Below are 12118 nucleotides of genomic sequence, written 5' to 3' on the forward strand. Positions count from 1 at the left end.
ACACACACACACAGATTCAGGTGAATTCAGGTATGGTAAATGTAGAGCAGATTACCCTGCATCGGATGTGCCCAAAAGGACTTCTACATTCTCCAGCCTCCTCTCACAGAGAATCATCTTAAAAGAAAGAGGCCCAGCCGGCGTCCTGGTGGTGCATGCCTGCAGTGATGGTCAGCACTGTTTGCAACTTGACAGGATCTGGATTGACTTAGGAGATGGGCCCTAGGCTTGTCGGCAGAGTATGACCTGCATCACATTAACTGATAGAGGAAGCTCCATCTTCAAGTGGGACCATTCCCTGGCCAGAGAACTCTGGACTGAGTAAAACAGAAAATGAGGTGAGTATTCACTCTTGGCTCTCAGCTTTTCACTATGAATACAGTGTCCTCCGCCATCAGGGACAGTCGGTAAAAGTGCCTGCAGCCGAGCTTGACCTGAGTTCAGTCCCTAGAACCCATGTAGTTGAAGGCCACTGATGAGCCAGATCTTCAAGTTGCCCCTCTCCAACTCCTCACACTCTCTCTGCTGCAGTCCCTCAGAGAAACCCCTGAAAATGGCCACATAAGCCCAGGCTATGACCCCTCATTTTCCTAGATGTTGGTCCCATTGTGTGGGCTTACAGAGACTGGCTCTGGAACTTTCCTCAGAGGAAAGTGGTAAAGCTATAGAAAGCTTCCCAGCCTTCCTGTTCGGCAAGGGGCTTCTAGGCCACAAAATACACAATTGCTCAAAATACCTCTGGGTCATGCTCTCTGATGACACAGGTTTGCTGTTTACAAAGGCCTGCTTGCACTTGCTCTCTTCCTTCAGGGCTCCCCAGGTAGGAAGGACAGGGGAAGGCATAACACTAAGTCACTGGATCCCTCCTCACCTCCACGACTTGCAGGTAGCTTCTGCCACATGAGAAGTATTGCCACTGTCTTTCAGGAAAAGATTCCCAAGTCTACTGCCCATATACCATGCGATCTGGGACTTACCCTTAGTTTGTGAAAGAGGCTCGGGATGTCTGTAAACACTAACAATAGAACTACTACCGTTACCATCCAGCCTCCACTGTACCCGAGAAGCCCCATCAATATTCTGCAGAGATGCTTGCACATCAATGTCTATGGCTGCTCTTTTCAAAGTGGAGATGAAACCAGCTGAGCTGTTGATGAGCAGAGGAATGGATTGAGAAAATGTGGTACATGTACCCTGAATATTTGTGAAAAATTAGATCAACATTAGCAGACTATTGATGGAACTGGAAATTATTTCCTGGGCAAAATAAGCTAGACTTAGAAAGACAAATGCTATGTTTCTTTGACATATTGAATCTAGATAGAAAGTCAATAAAGGGGGCCATAGACTGGGGGTGGCTTGGGCACAGTGTGTGCTTAGCACATGAGAGCCTGGGTTCAATCCTGGATACATTTGTTTTTTTAATGACAAGGAAATACTGGCTGCCCTTGAACTTGAGTACTGTACACTTGCGTTGTTCAGCAGATATGCCAAGCAGGTGTTTCTACATTCCAGGAAAAAAAATACAAATGGGTCGGTGGGGGAAAGGCAATAAGCAGTAACTTTGAAAACAAGCCCTTGGAGTGGAAACTCTGAGACCAAGTCAACAGAGCTGTGCTGTGTTGACTCCTGTAAATGCATTTCTCACAGGGGTATAAGCTGACAATTATGAATGGTCTGTGCACATACACCAAGGCTGAACACATGAGTCAGTGTACAACGTATGGTGGAACCTAAGTCCCTCACACTGACACAGAAATATACAGTTAGGCATAGAGAGAAGGTAGAGCAGACTTTACACAATGGAGTGGCCCCAGAGAGGTCAGCGTGGACAGATGCATGCAAACAAGACTGAAAGACAGCAACATCTATGTATAAAAATATCACAGGGAAACCCATCACTTTGTATGGAAACTTACAAAAATAAAGTAAGGGGATGGAGAGATGGCTCAGCTGTTAAGAGAACCAAGTGCTCTTGCAGAAGATGTGGGTTTGTTTCCCAGCAGCCCCATCACAGATCACAACCATCTACAACCTGAGTTCCATGGGATCTGATGCCCTCTTCTGGTCTCCACAGGCACCAGGCATGTATATGGTACATGCAGACATACATGCAGGCAAAACACTTGGGCCCATTAAATAAAAATATGTGGGTTTTTTTTTTTTAGAAATAAAGGGAAACAATTATCTATGTATCCATGCATGAGCTCCTGTAGACACACATTTCTCGTATTTCTCGTTCTCTTTACCAAAGATCTAGTGACACCCCAGGGACAATGAGCATCCCAGCTCCCAGATCTTGGTTTGAGACATCACATTTTTAATCAAAGGACCAAGGACTCTTAATGATTCTGAAACTAGAGCAGGAAATATACAAGATCAGCCTTTTAATGTTAGAAAGTAAGGACATGTTTAAGGCACAAATGAGTGAGGTGGTATGGTACCCAGGTACCAACATAGAGCTACTGAACAACAAAAGAAGCAATTATATGGTGTGATGGTTTGTAAGTGCTTAGTCCAGGGAGTGGCATTTTTTGGAGGTATGGCCTTATTGGAATAGGTATAGCCTTGTTGGAATAGGTGTGTCACTGTGGGCTTGGGCTTTAAGACCCTTGTCCTAACTTCCTGGAAGCCAGTCTTCTACTAGCAGCCTTCAGATGAAGTTGTAGAATTCTCAACTCCTCCTGCACCATGTCTGCCTAGATGCTGATATGCTCCCACCTTGATGATAATAAACTGAACCTCTGAACCTGTAAGCCAGCCCCAATTAAATGTTGTCCTTTATAAGACTTGCCTTGGTCATGGTGTCTGTTCACAGCAGTAAGGCCCTAAGTAAGATATATGAGAACTCCAGGGTGACAACACAGCCATATCAATAAACAAAACTGAATAAACAAATGGGCAGAAGAAATGCCTGCACTTCCCATACCAGAGAAAAACCCTCAATGGTTTATGTAAATACTCCCCCAACTCGGAGCTACCTCCCTATCCCCTGACTGTGGGTGATGGTTACTTATTTGCTTCTGAGATAGGAAACTTCTAGAGGTCGCATTCAGTCAGATTGATAACATCACTGTTGCATTAACATTAATTAATCACTGTTACATTATATTAATATGGATATGATTAATATATTAATATTAATATGAGAAAGATACGTCACCTGGAAGGTCTTCCTCCCCAAAGTGCATAGCACAAGCAGAAGCCCAAGAAAACAAGAGACAAATCCAAATCCATGGATGTTCTACAAAATACCTACAGAACACTAAACAAAATGATCAATAAATGTCAAGAGCATCAAAAGTCATGGAAAAATCGGAGACACTTCTGAACTCAGAGCTAAAAGGGAAATGATGACTGGCTAGCTGTGTGTGCCAGCCTCGGTTCTGAGACAGAAAAAAACACATCAAGTAAAAGCTGGAGATCCCAAAAGAGTATAGTGCTTACCTAATGATATTGTACCAGTATGCGTCCCAGGTTAGACCAAATCCACCCAATTATTCATGTAGAACCCAGAGCACATGGGGACTTTCCCATGCCTCTACATCTCTTCTGCTAAGTTTACCTCTAACACAGCTCAGAAAGTGAGACATTAGACCAAATTGTTCTAAAATTGTTTTCTAGTTCCAAGATTTGATGGTCTGGCTCCTGGTTGAAAGTGGTTGTGTGGGAAGAAGGGCTGAAAGCACAGTGCTCTGTGTGCTTCCACAGTAACAGGGGCACAGTCAACTGCAGCCTAAAGTCCCAAACTGGAGGCAGAGAGAAGATTCTCTGACAAGGAAACACCAAAATACATCAGAAGACAGGGGTATTTATGACATGGACATCCAAGACACACAGAAGGGGAAAAAAAAAAGTCATTTTTAAGAATTGTTAAAGCAAAGGGCTATTGTGCTGCTGTTGTTCCCTGCTGTGTTCCTGTGTTCCTTTTGGATGCAATTTAAACCAAAAAAAAAAAAAAGTTCTGGGGTCGTCTTTGTTAGTCATTTTCTCATTACTTACCATACTCTAGGCCTTCTGACTCACAGTCATGTCGATAGCTTAAGTATAACTCTTACAGGTTCAGTGAGAAAGAAGTGTTTCCCTCTGTCATGAAAACTAGAAGGGCAGAACTACAGTGTTCCTCTTGGGGACATGGTGATAGCAGCTCACCTCCAGACTAGGGAAACTGAGGCTCAGATTGTATAGAACTTTGACTTAAATCTGAGACAAGGCCTGAACGAAATTCTTGCAGGCTAATCTAAACCCGACTGTGGCGTGCTTCCAGTGAGAGGCTGACGGAGGCAGGGGAAAGGGTTAAGTCCGTGAAGAAACTCATTTTTCAGCTACTGGCTGTGGAATCTTGGGTAATTACTGGGGCTTACTCCAGACCACACCTTAGATAAACCTGTAATGCTGGAGTTTTCTACATTTTCTTTGATACAAGCTGTGGCTTGCCTCTTTCATATATTTGCCCTGTGTTTCCAAGCTGATTTTCCAATGGCTGCTTTATCCTCTGTTCAGCCAATAAACCAGGGTCTGTTGACTTGGCTTCAAAATGTTAAGGCATTTGCATGAAACAGTCATGCCAGATACATGGAAACAGACAGAGCCGTTCTGGCTTAGTTCTTTTCCTACCTTAGGAATAAGGAGGGGACGGAGGCTGGTTCAAGTAGAGGTTATGATTCTATTTTTCTCATGTAGGCGTTGTTTGGGACTGCAGTTTTAGACCCATTTGATTTCTTAAATGTGCATTGAATTCTTCTAATTTCACAAAATATCATTCTGTACTCTGTAGGGTAGCATGGTCCTGGGACAAGCACCAGCTATGTGTGAAACTGATTCTCTATCTTAGTGCGCTCGGGAAAATAGAATAGTGGCAAGTGATCTTAGATAGGCCATTTTATCTTAATCTATAAACAGTTGTGTTTGGGTTTCTAGTCAGCAAGTAAAAAATGTACTTACTGAGGTGGCATGGTCCTTTGAGTAGAAAAAGAAAACTCATGTGACGCCTTGACTCTTTGGGAAGAAAACTGCTGTCTAGTCTTAGCCTCAGCTCGCCCCTGTTGTCGTCATCAGACCTCAGAGAAAGCCAAGTGAATCACAGGCTAAGAAGAACTGTCAGAGTCCTGTGGCATAGTCGAAGTGGGCATATGTAAAGTGGGAGTCTTATCTGTTTTAGTGTTAGGTAACAGGTGCAGATAATCTGAAGTGACTGGTCAAACACTTGAAAGGAGGCAACAGACAAGGGTTCCCACTCGGGCCAATGAGATTCAAGTATCTCAGGGTTGCTCTGGATAACCAGCAATGTCAATATCGCCCAACACTTCTCACGCATGTACAAATGGAAAGGTTGCCCCAACCACCCTGTGCCTGAGAAGACAGGGCTGTCATGAAGGATTGAAGCCTTCTCTTCACGCTTGAAGGAGGAAAATCGTAGAGGAAGAAAAACGCACTGATTAACGTTTTAAATTTCAAAAATAAGACAATAATAAATATTTTTGAAACATGTAAAGTTGTTAAGGAGTGAAGACTTGGCTCGTCAATTAAGAGCACTGGATGTTCTTTTATGGGATGAGGCTCAGGTCCCAGCACCTGCATAGTGGTTCACAGCCATCTGTATCCCATTCCAGGGCACCTGACAGATTTTACTGGCCCCAACAAGCACCCGACATATACATGGTACACTTACATACATGCAAACAAGTAGTCATATACGTTAAAAAATAAAACTATTTTTAAAAAGTATATAGTTTTTAAATGAATGAAACTTCCATTCTGAGATTGACCAGTGTTACTAATCTAACATTTGCTTCTGGTACCTATTTAGCAATGGAAATTTACAAGGAATGGTGGAACAAAGGAAAGAGTAGCATTATATTCAAGAAAGGGAATGTTGGAGGTACCTGTTCCAGTGCTGAGTTGTGTCCTCAGTCTACCCATCACAGAGTGCTAAATTCCAAGCAGCCAAGACTAAGTTTAGCCTTCTCTGGGCCAGAGTCATTGCCCGCTTGTCCTTGTACAAGCTCATGAAATCCATTTGAAGCTATTGTTTTCCTATTAACTGTTGTTCCTATTAACTCTGCTCCCATCCCAAGTACACTCACCCACTGCTGCCTCCAACTACCCAATGAGACAGAAAATGGCAGATAGAGAAGGGTGGTGCTCTGCTGTGGGTCTCTGAGAAGATGCTCTTGAGGACATCTGGCTTCTTTGGGTCAGCCTGACACCTTAGATCACTGACTCTCCAAAATATATTATTCCCTGATGCCAGAATAGCTATAGAGGCAGACACAGCAGCTGCAAGCCAAATATGGCTACAGGTATTGTTGACAATATCAACAGATCCTAAAGTGCAGCGTTAGGTTGCTGTTCTTTGAGTTGGGGTTCACCAGAAACATTAGTAATAAGTTGCAATTTGGGCCATTGTTACGATAGGCTAACTTCTTTTTGCCTTACACACACACACACACTCACACACACACACACAACCTGTAAATTCCTTGAGGCAGATTTTATTAATTCTATTCACAAACCCTGCCCTCATAAAACACCATTTCAGAAGTCATCCCATCTGTGAAGCCTTGGGATGCCACAGGAAGCCAGGGTTTATCCAGCGTGTGGATCTAAACAAAGGCAGGGCAATGGGTAGAGTTGTAGAGTGGTGACCATGTACCAGAAGACCTAGGATGGAGGTGTCAGCCTAGAGTTTCAGGTGCAGCAGATGTTGACTTGGAGAGACACAAATGAAGACACGACTCCAGAAGTGTCTCCCTTTCATGGACAGTTCTTCCAGCGTGTGGTCAGGGACAGAGCATGCCAAGCATAGCCTGGAGTGTGGATTGTCTTCCCATATTAAGTCTTCCCATGCAAAGAAAGGGGTCATTTCACAGTGATGTGTGTGGACAATAACATTTGTTTCTGGCACTTTTTATTTCACCTAAGAAAATGATGACATCTTCAAATTAACTTTTGGATACTTGTTACATTGGGTTTACCAATGGGGGCCACTAGTGGGGATGGTGTGCTGGGTGCCAAGTAAGGTCCTTGACTTCTGATGTACTTCCTTGGATGCCAGCATGGTGGTTTGCAAGGCCCTCCCAAGGGGTCTTTCAACCTGTGTTCTGAACACAGGAATATGCTGACCTTGCAAGGCTAATAGAGCTACATATACACACATACATACATACATACACACACACACATACATATACATACATACATACACATACATATACAGTCTGTAATCTAAACCTGCAGAGATCTTAATTAGGGGCTTGCCTTGTCTCTCTCAGTAAATTGACACATATGGAGTTTTGCCATGAAGTTGCCACCAAGAGCTGCCCTCGGGATGGAAGGGCTGTCAGTTCTGCCTGCCAGAAGAGAGCTCTGATATCTGGGAGTGTGAAAAGGTGCAGCTAAAAGACACTTGATGCAGAGGGACTCGAAGGAATGACAGGGTTGCTGAAGACAGAGGGACAAACGAGGAATCTGGGCACTAGGAAGTTTGTTCAAGGGATCTGTTTGGGAGCACCTTGCTGGTCTGGTTCTCAACACCTGGGGCTACAATGCGCGCTTGCATACAAAGCTGTCTTTGGTGAGGCTGGGTAATGAAGTCAACCTGGGAGCTTGCCAAAATGTGCAGCCAGGATGGCCCATGCCCTGCTGCATGTGTGCAGAGCCCATTCCTCTCCAAATATTTATCTGGGCTTACATACCAGAAGGAGGTGATCCTTCCCCATTCCTTTCTCTGTCTAAAAGGTTATCTGAGGACTTCCTGGTCTTCTGCTGAAGGAAGTACTCCTTGGAAGCCTGTAAATAAGATCTATGAAGTTAAATTGCCCCGTAAACTGTGACATATAGAATACCCTCCACCTGCTGTTCTAGAAGCCTTTTTAAATGTATAAATAGTCAAGTATTCCACTTATGTCATTCACATCTCACTAAGAGAATATCAGGAATAAATCTTTTGTCCCTTAAGATTAAATTCCTTTTTAAAAGTGATCTTCTGGTAGGAATGTTGTGACATACAGTATGAGAAGACCAGAGCCACTGGAACTTGTGAGAATTACTCAATAGTGAATCCTTCCTGGAAAAAGAACTGACACAGACAAGAGTTGGGGAAATAAAGTAAAAACAATGGCGCAACAGCAGGGAACACAACTGGATTCCCCTGGCCAGCAAAGACGAGCACGGCGCACATGGTCCAGGGCTCACAAACCGTGGGCATTGAATACCTGCAGTCTGTGATGAAGCTATCACCATTCCCAGGGCCTGAGTACGATTGCTGATGTGTCACGGTTCACCTGTCGGGTAAGCATGTACATCGGGTTTCGGACTGAAACTTTACCATGCTTTTCACTGCACTGCAGTACCTCTCAGACGTGAATGCTACATATTCCACTGACTGCTTTAGAAATGAGAATTAGTTTAAGTCTGAGATTCCCCATAATCCCTCTCCTGACAGGCTCATCAGCTTAGAGTGCCAACAAACAATGGAGAGAAGGTATTTTCTAATAAAGGCAGCTGCCTCAACCTTTTATTTAAAAAAACAAAAGTGATATATGTATGGAAAATTAAATTTGAGAAAATTATCAAAGAAAATTTTTGAATTGTCTCAAGACATAAAAGACATAAAAGAACTAAATATTATCAATGAATTCTTAGAAAGCAAGATAAGATTCCCAGAAATATACCTTAGATGAAATATGTTAAATTATTTGCAGAGTCCTAATGCAAAGGATGTTAGAGATTCGATCCTTTGATTTGAGAGAGACAGAGAGAGAAAGATACAGAGAGACAGAGAGAGAGAAAAAAACATGTTCTTGAAATAAATAAATAAACCACAGCAGTGAGTGTTGACCACACCATGATTTGCTTCAAAAAAAAAAAAAGGAAAAAGAAAAAAAGAAAGATAAGATAGAAACATGATCTCATAAATTCACAAATCCACAGGCAACAACACCATCAGGAATAAAGCACCAGCCTCAGTGAGCACACAGTCTAGAAAGGATGCACTGTCCTGTTGCACGTGTGTGCATGCATGAACGTGTGTGCATGCATGTATGTGCACACATGTGGGCATCTGTGCACATGTGTAAGTTTTTGAGGACTTCTACCGAAGGAATTAAACTCATATCCTTAAATAGTCATTGACTCAGAGCAAGGGCTGCTCATGTCCCACTAAAGAGTTCTGTTTGCCTCAAACAATACACAGCAAAGCAATGTGTCCTTCTCAGCAAGGGTAATACGAATGTTGTCTGTGTGAGTATGATTATGCTCTAAAGGGAGAATTAGAAATAAAATGTAAAAAGTCCTGTAATTCTGAAGGGATATGAAGTAAAGGCAATTGAATTGTTTTGGGGGACATATACCCCCAACAGAAGCACTGTCACGGTGAAACACAAGTCAAGGGGTGTTGGGTTTCAAACCCTATTTCAGAATGAGTTCAGTCAGTTTAAACCTTGGCTCATTCATACCTAAATGCTCCTCCACATGGCTGGTTCCTCTGCTGGCCCTCGGCCCCATCACAGTGTGTGTGTGAGTGAAGGTTAGCCATAGTTCTGGTGGAGTAGTTATTATATGGCACTATTTCATGGGCAATCATGACATAAGTATTTAGCACTTTTCATCTCCAGAGCTCTTAGCAGTTGTTAATTAATATAAACGCCCCCTTCAGGAGACAAATTAATCACACTGTAACAGCTTCTGTTCTACCAAGTAAAAAGCTGCGGTGCACTGGGGAGGGATTGGCCCGACGCCATGGAGAAATGGTATGTGGAGACGGTAGTGGTCTACGGAGATCCTCCACGTCCAGTGGTAACAGAGCATCCGTTTTACACCTTGTCTCCACTGCAGTGTAGACAAGACCAGTCACCACAGGGGCTTTCTCCAGGCCACTAAGTGAAGAGCCAGACAGGATCCAGGTCCTCATTCGCTATGGTGTTGACAAAGCTGGTTGCAAGGAACCTTGGACATTACCATCTCTAATCCCAGTCTTTGGGCAGAATTTTACCTAGGTTTATCAGATCTCATAAAAGTGTCAAGCGTCTTTACTGCCACACCCATAGGATGACTGGCTCGTCACCTCGAGCATCAGGTAGAAATGCAGATCGTGGTCCACCGCCCCTCCCAGCACGTGCTTCAGATGGAGAAGTCATGAGGACAAGCCCACCTGAGCCCTCTGGATGCCCTGCCAATTGTTTAGCATTTAGAGCAAATCACGCTGTCTGACTATTAGAGGGAATGATTCATCAATTCCAAATATCTGATACAATAGTTACTGGCCTAGCATGAAACTAGAAAGTGAGATGCCTACGCTATATTTATTTCTCACCTCATATTCCCACATGAAACTCAAGCCAGTCACACTCAACTTCTTCTTTGCTATAAAATCTTGAAAAGCAATCTACAAGGCAATTGATTGCTAAGACAACAGCCTTGGCTGCGTATCCTGACTAAGGGTTGTTATCCTAGCACTTGGGAGACAGAAATGGGAAGCTCCAAGGTTGAGAAACAGTCCTGTCTCACACAGACACTTTGGACACTGATAGATGACAACCACTAGAAACTGTCCCAGTACAGTACTCTCTGCTCTTTCTACTCACAGCTCTGTCTGCATGGCTGCCCAAGCAAAACCCAACACCACGTTCATCTGAACTGCTACAAGGAACTGCTGTGTGCTGTTTACACCGCCTTCTAATGTTCCAGGTCGGAACTTGACCTACTTTCTCTTCTTCTCAAGAGGTAAGATTTTCTGCCTTCCCTCACGCCACCATGCGGTTTCACTTTACGCCCCGAGCAGCCGGAAAGGCCGCCTACCCGCCGGTGAGAGCAGCTTTCGCTGACCACAGCCAATTTCCTCCTTATCCTGCAGTTTGGCCTTTGTGTTTTCTACAGCTTCCCAAAGTTCAACATCAAACACTGTGGTCTTCTAGGTAAGTTTTTAGGAGAATCCTCCCCTTGGCACCAGTTTCTCCACAGATGTTGGAGAGACATAGGGAAGGTTGCGTTTTGAACCACCAATTCCGTGGTGCCACTACAGCGGTCTAATACAATTAGTAAGGAACATTTTAAAAGTTAACTACAAAAAGGAAAGAAATACAGGTAATGGATAGGAGAGACGCTTGTCCTGCTGATAATCACGGTAAGTGTCAGTAAAGCAACGGTTAACTTACCTGCTGCCTAGCATACCTTGCAAGTGGAGGCTGGGAACTGTCCCCAGTCTTCCAGTGCAGTTTCCATTAGCAGAGTCAGCACAGAGAAGCATCTGCACAGCTGCTTGGGGTGTGAAGTGGGCAGTCACTGTGGAGCCCCACCCCCACACTACCACCCCCAGGGAACCCAGCTGTATCACCTTTGGGTATGTGGCTAAAGGAATCAAATCTGTGTACAATAGAGATACTGCACTCTAACCACAGTAAGGAAAGTATAAAATCAGCCTAGAAGTCCACCAATGAACCCTGGGATAAGAAAATGGATTGTTATTTGACCATAAAGAAAAGCACCGTCATTTATTTGCTGGCAGATGAGTGGAACTGCAGTCCATGATTAAGCAAAATGAGCCACACTCAAATGCTGTGCATTTTCTCTTGTTTGGGGAATCTGGCAGGGAGGGAGGCATAAAATTAGGCTGGGGATGATCGTAGATGTAAAGGCTTGGGGAAAGAAGAGGGTGGCTATGATCAGGGTACAGCAAGTATATGCAAGCAAGAAAGTGTCTCAAGGAAATCAGTGTCTGTATAATTGATATATAAAAGCATTACATTAAAAATCGTTTGGGGATAAACGTAGAAACTAAACATTTCAACTTAGAACGGAATACACGGAAATAATTCAAACACATATAAAATCGGGAAGGAATGGTTTGGGGAGGCTCTGCGTGAACACAAAGCTCTGTGACAGAATTCCCTCAGCCATGGCTGCTCACTGGGGTGAGCAGGTGGTCCCCAAGTTAGCTGGACTGCAGACACCCACACTCTGGTACTCCCAGTAGCCATGTTAACCCCGCTCTTTGCTGCCCTGCTCTGGCTGAGCAGGTGGATAGGGCGTTCCGTACTGAGATTCAGGGATCAGCACGTTAATAAAGCGTCAAAGATTACTATCAGTTTGAAAGGCAAAATTCACACAAAACAATTAA

At 43.8% G+C, this 12118-nt stretch overlaps 1 long non-coding RNA gene across 2 annotated transcripts in view; it reads right to left on the reverse strand.

The window, feature by feature from the left end:
* The window catches only part of LOC147005661 (uncharacterized), a 123316-nt gene extending 112095 nt beyond the window's left edge, over positions 1-11221 (reverse strand). The window contains exon 1 of one of the 2 annotated variants that reach the window (XR_015046638.1): positions 11157-11221. This is a non-coding gene — a long non-coding RNA (uncharacterized LOC147005661). Of the gene's footprint in view, positions 1-55; positions 219-11156 lie in introns of those variants that run through there. The other variant, XR_015046639.1, reaches the window with a different exon arrangement.
* Positions 11222-12118: the final 897 nt, after the last annotated feature.

Source organism: Mus caroli, unplaced genomic scaffold (assembly GCF_978045245.1).
Source record: "Mus caroli unplaced genomic scaffold, Mus_caroli_1 scaffold_3, whole genome shotgun sequence".
Lineage (NCBI taxonomy): Eukaryota > Metazoa > Chordata > Mammalia > Rodentia > Muridae > Mus > Mus caroli.